This window comes from Rattus rattus, chromosome 11 (genome assembly GCF_011064425.1).
Source record: "Rattus rattus isolate New Zealand chromosome 11, Rrattus_CSIRO_v1, whole genome shotgun sequence".
Taxonomy (NCBI): domain Eukaryota; kingdom Metazoa; phylum Chordata; class Mammalia; order Rodentia; family Muridae; genus Rattus; species Rattus rattus.
This window is the reverse complement of record NC_046164.1, coordinates 5,557,689-5,579,506: the sequence shown is the minus strand read 5'-3', so window position 1 is coordinate 5,579,506 and position 21,818 is coordinate 5,557,689. Positions and strand designations below refer to the sequence as shown.

Below are 21,818 nucleotides of genomic sequence, written 5' to 3'. Positions count from 1 at the left end.
GTGTGTGAATGCCTGCATGAAGGCATATACACCACACATAGCTGGTACCTTCAGAGGTCGGGACAGGGTATTGGATCCCTTAGAACTAGAATTACAGGCAGATGTAAGCTGCCATGTGGGTATTCAGAACCAAATCCAGGTCCTCTGCAAGAGCAGCAAGCAAGCTTTCTCTTCTGCCCCTTCAAGTCTGCTCTTTTAGCTTTATAAACTGGCCTAGTCAGGACATTTTATGTCACATCGTACATGGCCTTCTGTGGCTGGCTTCTTTCACTTAGCACAATACCTTCAAGGTTCATCCAAACTTTAGCCCGGACAAAATTCCATGGATAGATAGAGGCACTTGGTTCATCTCTACTTTGTGGGTCCTCTGAAAAGGTACTCTGCCCCAAAACTAAAAGGGACTTTAAGAAACTTGTATAACGGGCTGGAGAGATGGCTCAGCGGTTAAGAGCACTGACTGCTCTTCCAGAGGTACTGAGTTCAAATCCCAGCAACCACACAGTGGCTCACAACCATCTGTAATGAGATCCGATGCCCTCTTCTGGTGTGTCTGACAGGTACAGTGTACTGATATTAAATAAATAAATAAAATCTTTAAAAAAAAAAAAAAAAAGAAACTTGTATAACAAACCTAGTCCCTCCCCCCACCTAAGAGACGTGCTATCCTCCGGTACCCACTCTGTTATCAACTCACTTACCTCTGCCCTCTCGGAGTGGTCAGGCCATGCCACTGTACAGCTGCACCTCTCCTCACCCTCACGTTCCATGTTCCCTTACATTCTGTCAGAGTTCCGGGAGGACCTTGGCTTTGCCCTACCCTTGGGGTTCTGGTGCCCCTTTGTCTTTACTGGGCTCTTTGTCTATACCCAGGTCCTGGCCCCTCTTTTGTGGGCTCCTGCATTTTGCAGAACTTCTGTTCCATTTCCCTATCACCCTGGGAAGCTTCTGTGTTCTTTTGGACCTCCGTTTGTTATGCTCGGTTCACCTATTTTCCTTTTGTAAACCAAGGCCCACAAAGACACACACACACACACACACACACACACACACACACACACACACACATCTTCCCTCTCCACTCTGGGCCCACTTTACTTAAACAAATACCTTCTTCCATACTCAACTCTCAATCATTGCCATCCAAGGATTCCTGGGTTAACAATGTTATTAATAGCAGGTCCAAAGGCCTAGAGAGGTGGCTCAGTGGTTAAGAGCAGTGACTGCTCTTCCACAGGTCCTGAGTTCAAATCCCCCACATGGTGGCTCACAACCATCTGTAATGAGATCTGATGCCCTCTTCAGATGTTCTGAAGACAGCTACAATGTACTCCATATATAATAAGTAAATAAACCTTAAAAAAATAGAGTCAAAATTCAAATCCAGAGTTTAAGTCAAAATCCATTCTAACCTGCCCAACTCAATTCTAAAACAGGCAGCCTTTTACCAAACAGAGGCAGATGCTTGATAGTGTAACTAAGCAATGAAGGCCAGCATGACGATTGGCTGTCTATCATAGATTAGACTTGTGTGATGTCTTTTGCCTTGTACTGAGGTCAATACTTTCCTTTATCAGACTAAGGAGATAACGATTGACTACCAGACCTCCATGGTTGAATCCTTTGTTTCTTAAAGATTTATTTATTTATTTGTTTGTTTATTTACATGTAAGTACCCTATCTGTAAGTACACCTACACACCAGAAGAGGGCATCGGATCTCATTACAGATGGATGAGCTACTATGTGGTTGCTGGGAATTGAACTCAGGACCTCTGGAACTTAGAACTCTTAACCACTGAGCCATGTCTCCAGTCCAAGCCCTTTGGTTTTCGAGATGGTTATTTCACACCCTGTATCCACTGGACTCTAAAAGAAACTTAGTTTCCCTGTCCACAGGCAGCCTGCTAAACTGAGAGATACAAAGTACACTAGGTCTTCATGCCCCCCACCTTTCTCTCTCGGGCATCTCCAGGCTTGCTTGGTCTCTGCCTACGACAGAGCACCATCCTCCACACCGCCACTGCCCTCTCTGAGACCGCGTACTTTTCATGTGCCTCTGCTAAATGATGCGGATCCGTGAGACATGGAACCCAGCGAGTCGCCTGTCTAGCCACCCCATTGGCTTCCTCCTCTTTCTTCTAAGGTCCATTGGAGAAAGTAACTGCTTGGCATCGGACAAAAAAAACTAGCCAGCACACGTGGTGTTGTGATGGAAATCGCAGCTTGGGTTGGGACAAACCATACCAGGCCAATATGGTCTTCCGTGAAGGAGGTTTATTGAAATGGCGGAAACAGGGGGGAGGGGTGGGTTAAGAGAGGGAGGAGAGAGAGGAGAAAAAGAGGAAGGGGGCAGGGAAGCTCTGCCTTTTATTTGAAATGTAACTGCTCCCAGGTGACTGTGGGAGCTGAGCCAAAGGTTTGCTGGGAATGTATGGCTGGTCTTGAACTCTTAGGTTCAAGTAATCTTCCATTTCAGCCTCAGGCTTTTAACGGCCCCCTGGGCCGCCTGCAGTCTCCCAGTCTGTCCTCTGTCTCTCCATAACGTCTTTTCTAACTCTCCCTGCCCCAGGGTTTCTTCACATCAGCCTCGCTTCTTCCCTGAGACCCCTCAGAGAACTGCCGTGGTGAGATGAGGCAGAGACTGGACGGCAGGGAGCAGGGAAGAGAAAAAAAAAACATGAGAAATCTGAAGTTCTTTCTCCCAGGGCCAAGGACCTGTTACTTTGACTTGATCATTACAATGAGGAGATGAGGAAAATTGCATTTATTGTACAGATAACAGGGACACAGACTAGGAGCAAAATCATTTTTTTTTTTTAAAGTCAAGTATCCAGTGGAAAGTCTAGCCCAGGGCTACAGAGACTGCTCAGTGGCCAGCAGCACTTACAGGACTTACAGTTCCTATCGAGGGCTGGAGCTTGCTTCCCAGCACCCACAGCAAGAAGCTTACAACCACCTTCAGCTCCAACGGATCTGACACCCTTTTCTGGTCTCTGAGAGCATTTTTACATATCTGTCAATTCCATTTGGACACACACACACAGAATTTAATTCATTTTTAAAAAAAATTTTTTTTTTTTCCGGAGCTGGGGACCGAACCCAGGGCCTTGCTAGGCAAGCGCTCTACCACTGAGCTCAACTCCCAACCCCCACACAGAGAATTTAAATGGTGTCACCATATAATAGGAAAGATGAAACCCCAATTAGACATTTTATGCCATCAAATAGAACCTGCAGTACAAGGAATGGGCTACATGTTGCTGAGTCCTTGGCCCAAAGTTCGTCAGATACCTCCTTTCCCCAAACATCACAAGCTATCGCCAAGGGCATTGATTACCCTTCACAATCTGATGGTAAGACCGAGTTGCTGAATACAACACTTACATCACAGAATGTGAATAAAACAAGCTGGTGCCCAACTAGATGCTTCCCCCGCTACTGACTAGTGTTCATGCTACCAGAAGGCACCCTGTACACTACCAGAGGAGAAAAATAACCAAAATTATCCAGAGACAAATCCCGAGACCTACTACAGCATCCAGGGCATACAGGTACAATACTGGCAAAACGTTACAGGAATAACCAGCCACATTTTGGTTGGATTTAGGACCACTCCATAAGACAAAATCCATACCTGACACTGCTAAAGAAGTCAAAACCTGAGGTTAATAACTTATGGACCTAGAGAAAAAAAATCTAATATTATTCTGATAAGGGACATCATAATAAAATGACCCCTAATGATGTATTGCTATACCCATAGACAAGTGCATCTCTCAGCTCTCATTAGATGCAGTAGATGCTAATTAACACAGAGACCAATTAACACAGGACAATGTGGAGAGAGAGAGAGAGAGAGAGAGAGAGAGAGACTTTCATCAAACCTCTCCCTTCAGGGTCAGGGATCTCTGTAGAAGGGGAAATGGAAAGATTCTGAGACCCAGAGGGGATGGATGTCTCCAAGGTTACAGCATTTTTCAGACACAGCAGGACCGACTCACACATGAACTCAGAGAGTGTAACAGCACACACAAGATGTGCACAGGAGTAAACCAGACACCATCCCAACTCTGAGAAGGAGTTGTAGACACCAAGTCTTACCCTAACCATGAACTTACTTGCTATTGATACCTGTTGAAAAAAGGGAAAAATCAGTTTTGTCCAAGGCAGTGGCACTGTGTAAACCAACCACATACCAGGGCAGGCCCCATGAGCACGAGTAGTCAGCCAAGAGAAAATAGACTCTTTTTTTTTTCTTTACCTTTTTTTTTTTTTTTTTTTTTTTTTCTTATTTTTTTTTTATTTTTATTTTTGTTTTCTGTTGCTGTTTTTTTTTTTTTTTTTGGGGGTGGATATAGAGAGCCAACAAGTACGAAGTTGGGAGGGTAGGAAGTGGGGAAGCTCTGGAACAGAATCAAAATACATTATATAAAATAATAAACCTACTCTCAAAAACCATCCTTGGGCCATTGCTTTACAAACTTTCAACCCCCCATCTGATTGACAGCAAGCTAGGAATAGCAAGCTAGGAATGCGTGTCTATTAAACAACTCAAATATTTGCAAAATTAAAGGAAATCAATACAGGTGTGTCTATTAAACAGCTCAAATATTTGCAAAATTAAAGGAAAGGAATCGATACAGCGCTCTCTCTCTCTCTCTCTCTCTCTCTCTGGTTAAGTTTTTTCACCAGGACTCTAAAATGAAACCTTTATGCTCTCAGCTGAGCTTAATTAGATTCCAGGGATTCCTGGCATTCTGTCAACTCACCATCCAGGGCTACCTTTTTCGAGATAAAAATTCCATCAAGTGGCCCTCTGTTCCGATGCTTATCAGCAGACGCACATCTCCTCTTTGCCATTAAGGAGGCACAGAGAAGGTCTTGCCATCTAAGGCAATGAAAGGAAAGCAGTTGGTCAGTGGCTCGACCCGGGTGCCCTTCCCTAAAATTCCACACTGGTGGCCCAGACATCTCTGTGCTCTGTAGTCACCCCTTAATATGCCCTGTAGTTCTGTGCCTCACTCAGAAGCTGGGTGTCCCCAACACGGTGTTTCTCCTCTTCTTTCATTTTCAGCTTGCCACTTCTGCCTTCTCTTCTGACCCAGCCTTGTTCCTTGACCCCTGGAAACTCTGATTTGCTTTTTCCCGTGTGGAATTGTACCCATGATAACTCAATCACTTAAAACGTGGTGCTGTGCGATGTGTGGCTGTCGGGGAGGAGTATCCGCCAAGTCACTCGTGTCACTCCGCTATCTCACCCCCCTTCCCTCCTCACTACTTTACCATGATGGGTACCGGATACTCCTGAACCACAAGTGAGGTGCTGGCTTCTACTGCTAGCTGGTTTTCTACACATTAAATCAGCTCAACGAAGAAGCTCCTTGTAAATGTTCTCCACGGTGTTGTCTGGTGAAGTTTGAGATGAAACGGCCAGGCTATTACTCACTCCCGAGCCCTCGGTGTCTGTATTCTTAATTTTATTAAATTATATAACCTCTTTGAAAACCTTGCCTTCCGGACTCCCACTCACTCAAGCTCAAAGACTGGGAACTGGAGGAGCTGTGGGCTCACTGTTCCACGTTCTTCAGTTAGATCTCTATCGTCTCCATCAGACAGAATTCCTCCAGGGCAAACACCTCCGTCATTTTTTTTGGATACACATGTTGCCCGCCACAGTTTGTGGCTCGTCTGAAATGCTCACTAAATATCACGGGATTCTTTTCTTGCCAGTGTGGGAAGTTCGAGTGGTGTCTATTACCAGACGGAGTTGCTGCAGGAAAACAAATGATTTTCTGGGGCAGACAGAACTGGCTACATAGCAGGTGAATGAGCTCACAAACCACAGAGAGGGCTCCACAGAGGGAGGTAGGCAAGCAGGAGGCAGTGCCTAGATGGGAAGAGACCATCAGTACTCACAGACTAAGAGATAGGAGGAATAGAGTGGCTTGGACCTCTCACCTTCCAAACATCTACCTCCTATTGGCCAAAGCCCACCAGTGGCCCATTGCCTCAAAAATGGAGGAGCACAGATTACAGGGTGCTTCCCGAGAGCAACAGGAACAGTGTTGGGTATTCTCTTAGGGTTTTGTTGCTGTGATCAGACACCACGACCAAGGCAACTTTCATAAAGGACAACATTTAACTGGAGCTGGCTTACAGCTTAGAGGTTCAGTCCATTATCATCATGGCGGGAAGCATGGTAGCATCCAGGCACACGGTGCTGGAGAAGGAGCTGAGAGTTTTACATCTTGATTAGAAAGCACCCAGAGGCAGCCAGAGGAGGGTCCCTTTTGCACTAGATGGAACTCAAGCACTAGGAACCCTCAAAGCTTGCCTATACAGTGACACACCTTCTCCAACAAAGCCACAATAACTCTAGTGCCACTTCCCACGGGCCAAGCATTTTCAAGCCACCATTGGTACCAGCACACAGTACATTTGTGTTGTGATCATGATCAGAAACATGTGAGCAAGGCAAGCACGCCGACCACCTCCCAGGCTGGGTGACAATGGCAGGCATTTGTCAATTGGTGACGAACCATTCTGTATCTTCCATTAGGACATCACTCTTCTGCTAACTTGCTATTCCTTCAGGTCGGTCTAAACTGGATGACACCTCCTCATCCTTCTGGATGTTGCCATTGCTAATGACAACAATCAACATTTCTTGAGAACTATTTTTGCCTGACTTTGTGCCTAACTGAACTGGTGAATTCCAGGCCAGCAAGATGCCTTGTCTCAAAAGAAACCCAAAGGGAATAGTAGACAAGGAACAACATCTGAGGTTGACTTCTGCTCTCCACACAGACCCTCACACATGTGCACCCCATACACATGTCCAAACTAAGAGAAGAGGAAATAATATGTCTGTTCTTTTTCTTTTGAGATGAGGTCTCACTCCATATCCTTGACTGGCCTTAAACCCATGGAGATTCTGCCTCTCCAGTATGAGGTTAAAGGTGTGTGTTACCACATCTGGTTCTGCTTGATGTTTTCAAATCCAAAACATTGAACGGTAGAATCTTATGTATTTATTTTGAATGCTTTAAATAAAAAAAAATTGCAGGGCAAGTGTGTTTTAAATATTCTTTGTCCTACTAAATTCATCCAAGCTTTACCACAACATCATTCTGTAAGATGATGTTGATGTCTGACAGGCCAAGAGATTTTTGGCTCTGTCTTCTGCCTGAAGCCTGGGAGCTCATGAGCTACTGGTGTGAGGCTGTGTTGGATCTCTACCGGGATCCCTTGAATGAGACTCACAGAGGCGGTGACCAGTGCAAGAACAAAAATTTTATTGTTCCAGCGTGCTAGGGCTGCTCCTCTTCAAGTGGGAGACAACCCTGAGCAGACGTTAACAGGGAATCATATACATTCGATAAGGGCAGAAGTCAAACAATAAGGGCAGAATTCAAAGGGCAGTAACTGGCAGGGTACTATTGGGGGAGCGAAGTGACCTTCAAACTGACTTGTGGTCAGAGGACCAATTGGGACTTTCCAAAGAGGGTCGGTTGGGAGTCATGGGTGGCTTTGTCTGACAGTTGGCTTGTAGTTGTTCCAGGAACTAAGCTGGCTCTATCCTTCTTGAAAGGGAGGGGTCTTAGTGTTCAGAGGCTTGTGGTAGAATTTTCCCACTGGCTTTAGATTGACCCCAACTCTTTCACTGGAGCCTCTGGAACCACTTGGAAACATGAAAGTTCTGGTTCTTGTTCTCAGGGACAACTAGCATTGAATGTTTCTTGGGGAGCCACTAAATCATCTCCCAATTTTTGAAGTACCCATTCTAATTAAAAATATTTTAAGGATTTTTAAACTTTTAAGCGTATGGGTGTTTTGTCTACATGTATGTCTATGCACTATGTAAATTTCTGGTATCAATAGAGTTCAGAAGAGGGCACTAGGTGCCGGAAACCAGAGTTACAAATGGCTATTAGCTACCAAGTGGGTCCTGGGAAATGAACGTAGGTACTCTGGAAGAGCAGCCGGTACTCTTTCCAAGTCCCTGCTGATTGGTTTCTATTTAATACGCTTCTGCCTTTTGTCAATAGTCTTACCACCTCTCTGACCCTAACATATGTATCCCCACCGTTAGCACAGTTTAAGAAACAAACTACCATGAGGTTGCTTATCAAGACAAGAGACATGTGTAAAAACAATCTCAACCCTGACTCTTCCTTTACATCTGACATGGAGTGTAGTAGGATTTCAAATGGGGGGTGGGGTGGGGCTTTATTACTCTCAAGGGAATAGGGATCAAAAGGTTTATACTTTCCTAGCAATTTACTGCCACAGGAAGGAAGCCTTTAAGAGTGAGCTGGCAGACAGAGCTGGAGTTTGTTCCAAAGGCTGTCATTCCTGGAACAAGCACCTTGTTTGATGGTCTTCCTCACAGCCTTGGCATTCCCTTCATGCGCTGGCGTGGGAGGTAATTTACACTCAGGCACTTTTTCCCCCAATGTAAACTAGATGGTACGGCTGATGGAGAGCTATGTGGACCAGGCATCCTGCTGGTTGGTGAGTGCCATGCTGAATGCCTTGCAGGAATTTGCATTTACTCTCCATGATGAAAATGTAATTATGGCTGACAGACAAGAGAGCTGGGAGAGGCTTCATCTTCTACATATTATGGCAGTTCATCAAGGGGAGTCCAATCTCTCCCAGCACATCTAAAACACCGCTTCACCTTGCACTAAAGGGAAAGCGCATGTGGCCTGAGCCTTTACCCAGAGACAAACTCTCCCTGGATCTCTTCCCTAGTTATACTCTCTACCTGTGTTTGTAGCTCCTTCATCTAGAACAGCAGAGGCATTGTCTGCCTTTAGAAGACAATGGCAGAGACTAAAGGCAGCCACACACACAGTCTTCCTCTGAGGGAACTGCTGTCTGTTTGAGGGGAGTTGTCTAATGAAAGCACAGAACTGAGGTTACAAGTCTATGAAGATGAGATACAACCTGAAGGATAAAGTCAAGCTGTGCAGTCCACTGACCTTCTAGAAGTCAATGCAGCCTTATGCTACAAGCATAATTTGCAGGATGTTCATGAAGCCGATGATGTAAAAAGAGAGAAATGGATGAGTTGTGACTTGACAGCCTCCTAGGGTGTAGCTAGACTTTACCTAATGTTTATCTGACACCATGTCTGTCTGTGCCTTAGAGGAAACCATAGAAACCCCCATAGGTTTGTTTTGATTTGTTTTCCAAAAGCCTCCTTGTTTGTCCTGCAAGCACACTACTTACAGACAGGGCCTTTCTCATCCTCACTTTTAATATGTGCTGAGGATGAAACTCAAGGGACCTGTCACACTAACACTCCAGCGATGAGATAACCTACAAACCTATGTCTTCTTTTCACTGTTTAAAATGAGAACTTCAGTTGTATGTGGTACCACACACCTTCAATCCCAGCACTCAGGAGGCAGAGGTAGATAATCCTCATGAGTTCCTTGAGGCCAGACTGATCTACATAGTGGGTTCCAGGACACCTAGGGCCGCCAAGGGGAACACTGTCTCAGAAAACAAAACAAAACAAAAAAAAAAACAACAACAAAACACACACAATTAGAACTTCCAGGGAAAGGAAAAACCTGCACCCTGTAGTACATGTGGGCTATCTCTGGTTGGTGCCAGAAGCTTGACTTAGAAGACACTTCTAACCTGGTATTCTCAATACCCTAGGGTCTCCATCACAATTTAGGCTTACATATCCATAATATCGTTAAATATCCAAAATATCCATGTATCACTTTGTCTGGAGGGAGCCCTTGAGTAGACAAAGCCTGGAGCTCTGAGGGGGAAGCCTGAACTGTGATGGAGACCCCAGGTTGCTGGAGATGCTGCGAATATCGTTTAAGAAAAGCTTTGGGCACAGAGCGGGGGGGAGGGGGGGGAGAGCGCGCTGCTTCACAATGCCTGGCCCCATAGGCTTGTCTCCAGAACCTGAGTGTGAGGCTCTGTGATCCCATAATTCCTGCAGTCTCTATGCTGCAAAATAGGCACTAGGTAGGCAACACCATGTTTTAATGTCAGCTTGAGATGTAGCTGGGCCTCCTGGACCACAGTTGTACCAGCCTCTAGGTGCCCAGCAGCTGAATCTGGTCTTTTACTTATATTTAAGTGTTACTTATATTTTTTATGTGTATGAGTGTTTTGCCTGCATGTATGTCTGTGTGCCACATGCGTGTCTGGTGTTCATGGAGGCCAGAAGAGGGTGTCAGATCTCCTGTGACTAGCACTACAGACAGTTTTGGACCATATGTGGATGCTGGGAATCAAACCTCTGCTGAGCAGCCAGGGCTCTTAACCCCTGGGCCATCTCTCCAGTCCCTGAACCTGGCTTTCTTGGACATTCCTTTCCAGCAGGGTACCACTTTGGCTTTTGTTGGAATAATCTTCTTGTGCAATGTGTAAAGATTGTCTTTGTATTATTCTAATATTGATTTTTGTACCAGAGAGTTGAGTACAGGCTGGACCTTGGTATAACTTTTATGAAACATCACCTGTCCCAGTGAATTCATCAGCATTATTCTCTGTCACCTTCTGATTGGTTCAATAAAGAGATGACAGCCTATAGCAGGGCAGGAGAGGAAGGGCAGAACATTCAGGCAGAGAAAGGAACTCCGGGAAGGAATCAGGTGCAGGGGATTCACCAGCCAGTGAGACAGGGAAGAAGGAGACGGCGCCAGGCCTGAAGGAGAGGTAACAGGCCACGTGGCAGAACTTAGATTAGGACAAACGGGTTATTAAGTTATACAGAAGTTATATAAGTTACTTGAGAATAAGCCTCAGCTGTAAGGCCTCGGCTTCATAAACAAATACGTCTCTGTGTCATTACTCAGAAGCTGGCTGCTGAGACAGTCTAGCAATAGGCTCTCATATCCTGGAGCCTTCAGGAGGAAGGATCTTCCTTAATGTACCTTTCCTTCGGTCTCAGTACAGATGGAAAAGTGTCTTCTTAATGATGCTAATCTTCAATAATGATTGCAGTGAGAATGATGGTACAACCCTGTCTTTGTGTTCTACTTCTGTGAAGAGCTCATTATTATCACGATGGGGATCCTCCCCCATCATGGCAGCACAGAGTCCACATCCAGATCCACAGGCAGCGGGGAGAGAGAGAGAGAGAGCCACTAAGCCTGGCTGGGGCTTTTGAAACGTCAAAGCCCGCCCCCATCGACACACTTCCTCCAAGGCCACATCTGCTCCAACAAGGCCACACCTCTTAATCCTTCTCAAGCAATGCCCCTTGATGACTAAGGATTCAAATATATGAGTCTATGGGGCCATTCCTATTCAAGCCACACAGTGCCTATAATGTTGGAACTTGAGAGATAGAGGTTGTTGAGTGAACGGACTGTGCTACGGAGCCCCCACCCAAGAGAATATCGGATCTGTGGGATAAAAAACACAGACACACACAGTTGTTCAATTTCAACATGCCTTATTGGCTCAATGGCTAGCACACCCTTCCCAACACTCTTAGCTCAGCTCCCTAAATCTGTTCTCAACTTCAGTTGCTCAGTTACTTTAGTCCCAGCTCAACATTCCATCCTCCTGCCTAGAGAAGAAGGCTATGGTCGCTTCTCCCGAGATCTCACACGGTTTGTTTCTTTCCAAAGCATCATGAACTCTCTCTCTTCTATCCTGCATCTGCTAGTTTGCCTGAGGGGACCCAGAAGTCCCACCTATTCCTTCCGCCCAGCAATTAGCCCATGGTGTCTTTACTGTTAGATCAAGAACCAACTAGGGAACAGGACCTTAGCATCAGAACCACCTCTAAAGAGGTAGAAGATTAGGAATTCAAATTTATCTGCTGCCCAGCAAGTCTGAGGCCTGTCTGTGTAAAACCCTCTCTGAAAACGATACGAAATAGTAATACTCACTGTTGCTTTGTCTACACTTGCCTTATCTGCATTAACCATGCATTATAATGTTAGTGTTTAAAGACTATTTATTTTCTTATTTCATGGAAGGGAAGGAGCGTAGGTATGTGTGTGCTTTGGCGAGTGTATGGATTTTCTTTAGAGAACACTTGCAGTATTTAGTGTTCTCCTTCCACCATGTGCACTCCCAAATATCAAACTTGGGTTGCCGGGCTTTGCAGCAAAGCCTTTACCCACTGAGCCATCTTGCCAGCATCAGCTCCTGGAAGCCAACCATCTTGTTTTCTAGGCAGGGTCTCTTTTATTATCCCTGCCACTGTACTGCATGCTTTAGCTCCCCTTGTTGTCACTTCCCATCTTTCTGTAGAAGTTCTGGGACTACAGCTGCAAGCTGTTTCCACTCACCTGACTTCAGTAACTGTGATGGTTTGTATGTGCTCGGCCCAGGGAGTCGCACTATTGGAGTATGTGGTGCTGTTGGAGTAGGTGTGTCACTGTGGGTGTGGGCTTTTAGACTCTCATCCTATCTGCCTGCAAGCCTGTCTTCTGCTAGCAGCCTTCAGGTGAAGATGTAGAACTCTCAGCTCAGCGTGCACCATGCCTGCCTAGACACTGCCATGCTCCCACCTTGATGATAATGGATGGAACCTCTGAACCTGTAAGCCAGCCCCAATTAAATGTTGTCCTTTATAAGAGTTGCTTTGGTCATGGTGTCTGTTCACAGCAGTAAAACCCTAACTAAGACACTCACTGTTGTCCAGACCTAGAACAAAATACTAAATAAGAAAATTTGGGGGCTGGAGAGATGGCTCAGTGGTTAAGAGCACTGACTGTTCTTCCAGAGGTTCTGAGTTCAATTCCCAGTGACCCCATGGTAGCTCACAACCATCTATAATGGGATCTAATGCCCTCTTTTGGTGTGTCTGAAGACAGCGACAGTGTACTCATGTATATAATAAATACATAAATCTTTAAAAAAAAAAGAAAATTTGGTTTTGCCAGAAACTCCAAATAATATAAAATTATGTAAGTGCCCTCCACCAAACTAAATAGAATTTTTTTTTTTTCGCTTTTCAAGACAGGGTTCCTCCATGTAGCCCTGGATGTCCTTAGAACTTGCTCTGTAGAACAGGCTAGCCTCAAAGTCACAGTGATCTACCTGCCTCTGTGTCCTGAATGCTGGAATTAAAGGCATTCACTACCACCTCCTGGCAGAATAAATTTTTTTATATGTGTGTGGTTGCTAAATCCTTAATAGAGTGGACTAAAGCCAAGAGAATAATGAAGGACAGTAAAAGAGTCAGGGTGGCTGCTTCCAGGACCAAACACCAGGGATGGAAGCACTAGAAACTTCAGCTGGTTTGGGGACTCTCGGAAGAAGACTTGGGCCTCAACTCCCCACTGGAAATTCTGTAAGGGAAGAGTCTTAGAGATCTGTAGGACACTGTGAGTGGCTGTTAGAACACCAGTAGTCCCAGGCCTGCTCAGTGAGAGTGCACTTGATAGACAATTCTACCCCATGCTTCTCCCATGCCCACTCTTTCCATGGAGGGGCCCCTGAGGTCTCCCCATGGCTCCCTACATCCTCCGTGCCCATTTGAGCATGGCTGAGAAAATGCCAGAGGATTGGGAATGCTTGGACAAATTTTGGACTAGGAGTTGAAAGCAGGGTGAGACTGTGGTGGGTGTTAGCTGGGGTTAGAACTTGGGGGCAGAATCCAAAGTGAAAGCGATGTCACAAGAGGGGACTGTCCTCCCAGGGGGACTTCACAGCCTCTGGTGTTACAATCTTACAAGGAGACCTGCAGAGCCATGAATGGGAAGAAAAGAAAATTTTTGAATTGATTAAGAACTTATAAAAGATTGAGTTTTAAGCAAGAAGTAACTGAATTTATCTTCAATCAGAGAAGGCACAGTTTTCTGTTAGTAAGTAGAAGTTAGGGCTTATGAGTGAATTTCATTCAGTTGCAGAGAAATATAATTGCTTCTTAGCTCAACTGATATTTTTCCTGCCTGCGTTCACACGTTTTGGTATAAATTAGTTCATCGTTTCTCAGATGTCTTACCTCACGTTTCAGAATGAGCTAAATTCTCTCTCAAGCAAATTTTACCTTCAATTCGGAAGTAGGACTAACCTTTTATAAGATATAGTGATAACATTTCGGTTGTTGCCCCCGTGTCTGTCCTCAAATCCTTCATTGTGAACACTCACGATGTTTAAATCAGCAGAGCATTTAATCCCACCACCCTGCTGCAGGAACCAACCCAGAAAGGCCAGCCTGAGTCCAGCGGCCCATGACACCCCACCTGTCCTTACAACCACTCCTGGACCATGCAGACAGCCCTGTGGACCCTCTTGAGGAGTTGTAGGAAGAAAGGGAGATGCTTTAGGGAGATGAACGCTGAAACACTGGAGCAGGCCTCGGATTGAAATTGATACCATATGGGCTGGAGAGATGGCTCAGGAGTTAAAAACACCAGTTGCTCTTCCAAAGGACCCAGGTTCAATTCCCAGCATCCACAGGGCAGCTCACACCTGTCTGTAACTCCAGTACCAGGGCTTCTGACACCGTTACACAGACAAACACGCAGCCAAACACCAATGTACATTAAATATAAATAAATAAATATGTAAATAAATAAATAGGTACCATACAAGGCAATGCATGTCTGGAAATTTACCAAGTCAAAGCAACCCCCGGCTCCTTTACTTCTGAACTATTTCGAGCTGAATTAATCAAGATTTTTTATTGTCTCACCCAGCTGGAGCTGTTGTTGATTTTTAATTATATGTACGGGGGGGGGGGGACAACCTTCAAATGCTGTGTTTTGAGAAGGCAACTGTCTCAGCTCCTAGATCTAAACAGATGATCTCAGCCTAGTAATAGCTACGTCATCCCTCTGAGCTTTGTTGTAGAGAGGTATTCACTGAGGAAATTCAACACTGAAACAAAAGGAAAGTTCTGGGCGGGGTATGAGCTCAGCTGTAGACTGCTTACCCAGCATGCCTTAAACCCTAGGGTTCCATGCCCAACACCTCATAATGCAGGTATGGTAGGTAGCACACGAGTGTAATCCCAGCACTCTGGAGGGGGAGGCAGAAGGATCAGACATTGAAAATGTCTCCTTAGTTACACAAGGCGTTTGAGGCCAGCTGGGGATATACTGACCCAGGGTTCTAAGGGAAGGAAGAAAATAAGAAAGGGAGGGAGAAGTGGAGGGAGGGGTGAGAGGGAAGAATGGAGGGGGGGGCAGGGAGGGAGGAAACTTTCTAGGAAGTGAGAAACCCATTCTTTTATATTTCCACTCTTTGTGTTTATCTTCCAACAGCCATGCCACATTCCAATGACCCCTGTACAGTGGGTCTTCCTTTTCTCCTCTCTCTGTCCCCCTTTTCTTCCTCAGGGTTAAGAGAGGGCAGGAGGAGGAAGCAAGGGAAGAAAGGCACGCAGTTTGGCATCCGCTGTGCTCCTCGCCTCTGCTCGGCTGGGCAGAGCAGTCCTTATTAGCTCTTACATAAAACTAAGAATGTGTGCTCCTATTATTCTGGGATATTGGGCGGCCGCAAGAGAACAATCCATTCCACAAATTCCACGGCGCCTCATGGCCAGGTGACGCAAGCTCTTGCACACAGGGCAGGCCGACTGTTTGCTCTGTCAAGGCTGTCTCAGCTGGCAGCCCTCGCCCAGACTCCTGCTTCCTACCACTCCTGGGCTCTTCCGGTGATCTCTCTGACCAGAGTTTAGAACCAGCCAGTGAACGGGGCACTTATCAAGGGCAAACGTTTACTTTATGATGTGGCAGTTAAAAATAACCTTCCAGAGACACTGCCTAGGCAAAGGCTATTGTCCTGGTTGGCAGGACACCTAATACTTCCTCCTGTGGCTGTCTCTCCCACATTTCCAGATTCCCTTGCCACGGCTGCAAACTGGTGATGTTCAAAGGAGACCATGATTTTCAGAGGGTCCTGTTCCCAGAGTCTGCTACTGTTGTAGTTACTTCTTTTTTTTTTTTTTTTATTAATGTGATAAGGCATCATGACCAAGGCAACTTGTAAAAGAAACAGCTCGTAGGGACTTACAGCCTCGGAGGGTGAGCCCATGGCTTTGATGGTAGGGAGTATAGCATCAGGCAGGCAGGCACGGTGCGGGAGCAGTAGCGGAGAGCTTACATGCCTATCCATAAGGAGGAGGCAGAGGGCGCTAACTGGAAATGGCATGGACCTTTGAAACCTCAAAGCCCATTCCCAGTGACACACCTCCTCCAATAAAGCCACGCCTCCGAATCCTTCCCAAACAGGTCCACCAGCTAGGGACTGAGTATTCAAATGCATGAGCCTATTCAGTTGCCATTTTCATTCAAACTATCACATCCTCTTTCCTGTGTGCTCAGGGTAAGAGACACATTACACTGGTTGGTACAATAGAGGAAGGGAGTGGGGTGTGGAGGACAAATGCACAAGAACTACCTAGCTTCTGTAATTTACTTCACAATACATGTGGGTCCAGGGAAGAGGTCTAATTTCTGAAGCTTTCATGCAGTTCACAACACATCATGGGGCCAAGAAGAAGCTTAGACACAAGATCCAGGCTGTTCTCGGGGGTCAGGAAATGGCTGAGGAAGCTGGGAATCAGAAAAACTGTCTGCACTGCGATACAGGGGAGGGCATGACTGTGTGGAATAATGAAAGACTGAGGTCATATCCGTGTTGAAGCAGTGACGGCCTTGGAGTTAGCAACTGACAGTGCTCTGAAGGATACTGGGCAACCTAGACAGTGCTCTGAAGGATACTGGGCAAAGAACTTAGAGCTGGAGCATGACTGTAACCCCAGAACTCGGGAAACCAAGGCAACGGCTGCTTTCGAGGTCCACTTAGGCTAAACAGCAAGTTTAAGGCCAGCCTGGGCTACACTGTGAGACTTTATCTCAAACAAAACAAGACCCAGACAAGACAAAACAATTTGAAAACTTCCTTAAGAGAAGTATCAGAGGTGGGATGGCTCAGTTAGGAGCGACCAGGCACACTTCGCCTTTTATCTCGACACTTGGGAGGCAGAGGCAGGTAGATCTCTGTGAGTTCCAGGCCTGCCTGGTCTACAGTGTGAATTCCAGGACAGCCAAGGTTATGCCTCAAAACAAACAAACAAAAACAAACAAACAAACAAACCGGCTACTTTTCTAGAGGACCTGGGTTTGAGTCCTAGCGTCATATGACAGCTCACAGCCATCTGTAACCCCATTCCAGGGTATCTAACACCCTCTTATAGCTCCTTAGGTATCAGACATGCACATGGTTCACAGGCATACATGCAAACAAAGCACCCATAAACATAAAATAAAATGAAAAACTCTTAAAAAAAAAACAATCCCATTAGAAAAAAAAAAACGGCTGGGGGCTGGGGATTTAGCTCAGTGGTAGAAGTGCTTACCTAGGAGGAAGGCCTAGATTTGGGTCCCCAACTCCAAAAAAAAAAAGAACCAAAAAAAAAAAAAAAAAAAAAAAAAAAAAAAAAAAAAACGGGCAAAAGACATGAAGGGCTTATTATCGTAAATACATAAAAGCATATTCAACACCATTGGCCATTAGGGGAATGCAGATTAAAACCACACTGGGGCGTCATTACACAGCCGCTAAAATAATTAAAATAAAAATCTTATCAAATTCTGGCAAATACGGGAGAAACCCAAAATGTGATCGTCACTCTGGAACGAGTTTGGTAGCTTCTTTGAAAATCAAACATATTCTTACTCTATGGTCCAGCAAATGCACTCCCGGAGAATTAACTCGGAGAAATGGAGATTCCTGCACACATGATGATCTGTTTATAAATACACATGACATAGCAGACACACATATGTACACACATACATATGCACACAGCTACATTCACACGCACATGTATATACACATATGCAGGTTCTCACTATGTAGCTCAGGGTGACCTGGAACTCGCTATACAGACCAAGCTGTCCTGGAGCTTAGAGGCCCCCCTGCCTCTGTCTCCCAAGTGCTGGGATTAAGGGTGTGGGCCACCACGCCTTACATCCGTTTGTTACAGCAATAGTACAAACTGTAAACAGCCAAGATATCCCTTCACAGTTAAGTGGTCAAACACGCTGTTAAACACTCAAACCATGAAATGTTTATCACTCAGAAATTTAAGGGAATATTTGTATAATATTTTTAAAATGACAAAATTAGAAATAGAAGACAAAACAGTGTTGGTCAGGGGTTAGGGATGGGGAGGAGTGGGCGTGGGTGGATTGTACAAATATAGTGTGTGAGGGAGATGCTTACTGTATGTGACAGCTTTGTGTCCTGGTTGTGCTACATGGTACTACATATGTACACCATACCAGCATCAAGTCCTTGGCTGTGACGTCGTTCTATAATGATGTAAGACTGAGCCATCAGGTAAAAGGCACATCAGATCTCTGGTAGTGCCACACCCAACATCCTACATCTACAATCAGTTTTACATTTTATTCAAATTTTATTTTCTGATCCATGGTCTTACGTATCCCAGGCTGGTCTCGAACTTGGAATATAGGCAAGGATGACTCTGCATTTCTGACCTCCCCTCCTTCACCCACCAAGTGCTGGGATTGCAGGCATGTGTCACTCTGCTCTGTTTACATGGCGCTGGAGAGAAACTCCGAGGCATCATGAATGTGACACAAATACCTTACTACATTGTCAGTGCTAAAACTTAAAATTTTTTTTTCAAGTCCTATTGAGGGTCTCTGAACCTAACTGGATGCCATGAACTTCTATGGTTTAGACTCTTGCACGGGGAATAACTAATTATTTCCTGTCCGCTGTGCCCAGGTTTCCATCACCGGGTACTCCTGTGCAGTCAGGGCCAGGATAAGCAGTACCTGTGCCCCTGATCCTACCAGGCTAGACTTGTGCTGGGCTGAGGCGCTCAGCTCTTCTGGAAGGACGAAGACTGGGGAGTAACATGGAGCAGATACGAATGGCGAAGCTGTCACCTGGGAAGCAGAACTAGAAGATGGGGAAAGAAACCAGCGTCAGAGGAAATGGTCTCTGCCCGAGTTCAGTCATGTCCATCTTTGGACCACAGTTTCTAGAAGCCACCATGCTTGTTAAATTCCACAGCGGGAGCCTGTGGCAGGCCACTCTCACGCCGAGGTATTTAAAAGTTAATGTAGTAAGTATGGAGAGGGAACGCTCTCTTTTTTTTCCAAAACCAAGCTCTCAGGAGCCACCCATGTGCCCAGGAACGATGAATGGGCATGGACACCCGGCTCCCTGAAGTTCTGGCTATGAAGTTATAGAAGCTGCCCTTGAAAGGGTTGGTGCTGAAACTGAACACCTTCCCACACAGGTATATGGAGCAGGGAGTACGGTTCATTAATTACAGGATTCCAGTCCAGAGACTCAACAAGACTCTGGCCCCCTCTCTCCACATTCCAACCATTGATGACCCTTTTGGGTATGAGAATCCCCTCTGGTGTGTCTGTGTTTTGGCCTCCCTTTGAAAAGATAACTCATATCCTTCTTCCTCTCCTTCTCAAGCAGACTTCCCTGGATTTCACCCTGCCCGGCTCTCCCTTGGCTCTCACCATGGCCCAAAAATGTCCAAGGTTCCCTATCTCTTTTATGTTTGGGTTCTGTCTCATCATCTCCATGAAGATGAGGCTCCTCCCACTTAGCCCCAGGTCCTGTGTGCCTGGGACTTGCTTCATCCATCACTGCGGCTCCCTGGTGACCATTCCAACACTCTGATGGGTTCTGCTCCTGGGTATACCAGAAGTCTCTCTCTTCAGATTAAAACCAAAAATTTGCCTATATCTCTGCTTTCCATTCCTGACCGCCCATCTCTCCCTTGCTAAGTCTCACTCCTCATCTGGCTTGCTCCTTTGTCCCACCAACTTTACAGCTATTTATCTCCAATCCCCGCCACCGCTAGTCCTCAAACAACCATCTGTCCAGGTCACAGGTCCCCTGAAGTTCCACAGCCTATTGGTGTTCAAGATAAAAGCCCAGCTTCTCTGTAGAATGCTTCCTGCCTGTCTCCAGCTTCTATTCCTGCCATCTGCACCAAACACCCTTGTCTGTCTGGCACCGCCCCAGACCAGCCTCACCCTGGCAGCCAACTCCTCTAAGGCCCTGAAGAGTCTCCTCATGGAAACTCATTCTAACTCCCTAAACTGTGCCAACACTGCTTCACCTGCCACAGTCCTGCACCATCACCACTATGACGCCTGCCCTAAAACACCCTGAAGGCAAAGGAATGGTTTTCTTTGTTATTATAATGGGGTTTCTCCCCCCAGTTTTTATTTTGAAGGATTAAAAAAAAAAAAAATTCCAGGGCAGGAGAGATGGCTCAGTGGTTAAGAGCACTGACTGCTCTTCCAGAGGTCCTGAGTTCAAATCCCAGCAACCACATGGTGGCTCACAACCATCTGTGATGAGATCTGATGCCCTCTTCTGGTGTGTCTGAAGACAGCTACGGTGTACTTATATATAATAAATGAATAAATCTTTGAAAAAAATTCCAAACGAAAAAAATTCCAAACGTTTGAAAAGGAAAGGTCTAATGAAAATTTTGGACTCTTCACCATTTGAGGCTGGGAATGAAGCTAAGTGGTTAGAGCATTCCTACTGTGCATGTGGCCCTAGGTTTGATCTCTAATATGGAAGAAGAAAATAACCCATGTTACCGCACCATGCATGTTCCTTTCCCTTCCCATCTTTAAAAAAATAACATATTTCTGCTCCTTGCTTTCCAACAGGGCTATGTTCTGATAAAACCATCATAAGTTGAAACCACTAAGTCAAAATGGATTCAGTACGCCTAACAGACTGAACCTCAGAGCTCAATCACAAAATCAGGAGCTCTATCTCCATCCACATTGTTGCAGTTGACAAGACTTTACTCTTTTTATGAATGAACAACCGCCCACTTGTTATAATGTAGCAAGTTTTCTTTATCCATTCATCTACTGATGGGAGTCTAGGTTAGGTCCCCACTTTAGCTATTGTGAATAGTGCTACGGTAAATGCAAATGTACAAGAATTTTTTTTTTAAGTAAACTTTGGATCTATAGTGAGCAGTAGAATTGACGAAATATATGGTAGTTTTAGTTACAGTTTTAGAAAGGCTTACCTCCATACTGTTTTTCATAATCTCTTAATATCTTATACTTTCCAAGAGAAAACACAGTTTCTCAAATCACTATAGTATCACATTGAAAAAGCTTACATTAGTATTCTATCATCATAGATCATAGAGTATACTTTCAAACTTCCCAAGGATCTCAAGAATGGCCTTTAGAGCTAAAATGAAAACATAAAACTAGGGTCCAATCAAAGTTCATTTATCATATTTAGTTACCATGGCTTTTAAGATTTATTTTAATTTAAAATAAATGCATGTATTCATATGTATGGCTATGTGCACATGAGTTCAAGTATCAATATAGTCCAGAAGAGGATATCAGATCCCTGGAGCTGGAATTACAGGTACTATGAGCTGCCTGAAGTGGGTGCTAGGTACTGAACTCAGGTCCTTCGCAGGCTCTCTTAAGAGCTGAACCATCTCTATAGCCCCTAACAACCATATTTCTAAGACTTCTCATTCTTCTACACTCACCTGGCTTTTGTCATATTTTTTCTTTCCAGATAATAACTTTTCCCCCCAAGACATTAACTGTTTTATAGAATTCAGTTGTCTTGTTTGTTTCCCCCAAACTTGTATTTGATTATCATTTCCTCTTGCTTAGATTCAGATTAAACACAATATGGCAAAGAACTATGTCTTAGGGTTAACATTGCTGTGATAAAATACCATGACCAAAAGCAACTGGGGGCGTAGTGTTATTTGGCTTACACTTCCACATTGCTCATTGAAGAAAGTCTGGACAGAATTCAATCAGGGCAGGAACCTGAAGGCAGAAGTTGATGCAGAGGCCA

At 45.1% G+C, this 21,818-nt stretch overlaps 1 protein-coding gene across 1 annotated transcript in view; it reads right to left on the bottom strand.

Moving 5' to 3' along the window:
- Positions 1 to 21,818, bottom strand: part of LOC116912653 (protein Shroom3-like) — a 96,280-nt gene that overhangs the window by 18,200 nt on the left and 56,262 nt on the right. The gene's annotated exons all lie outside the window — the stretch shown is intronic.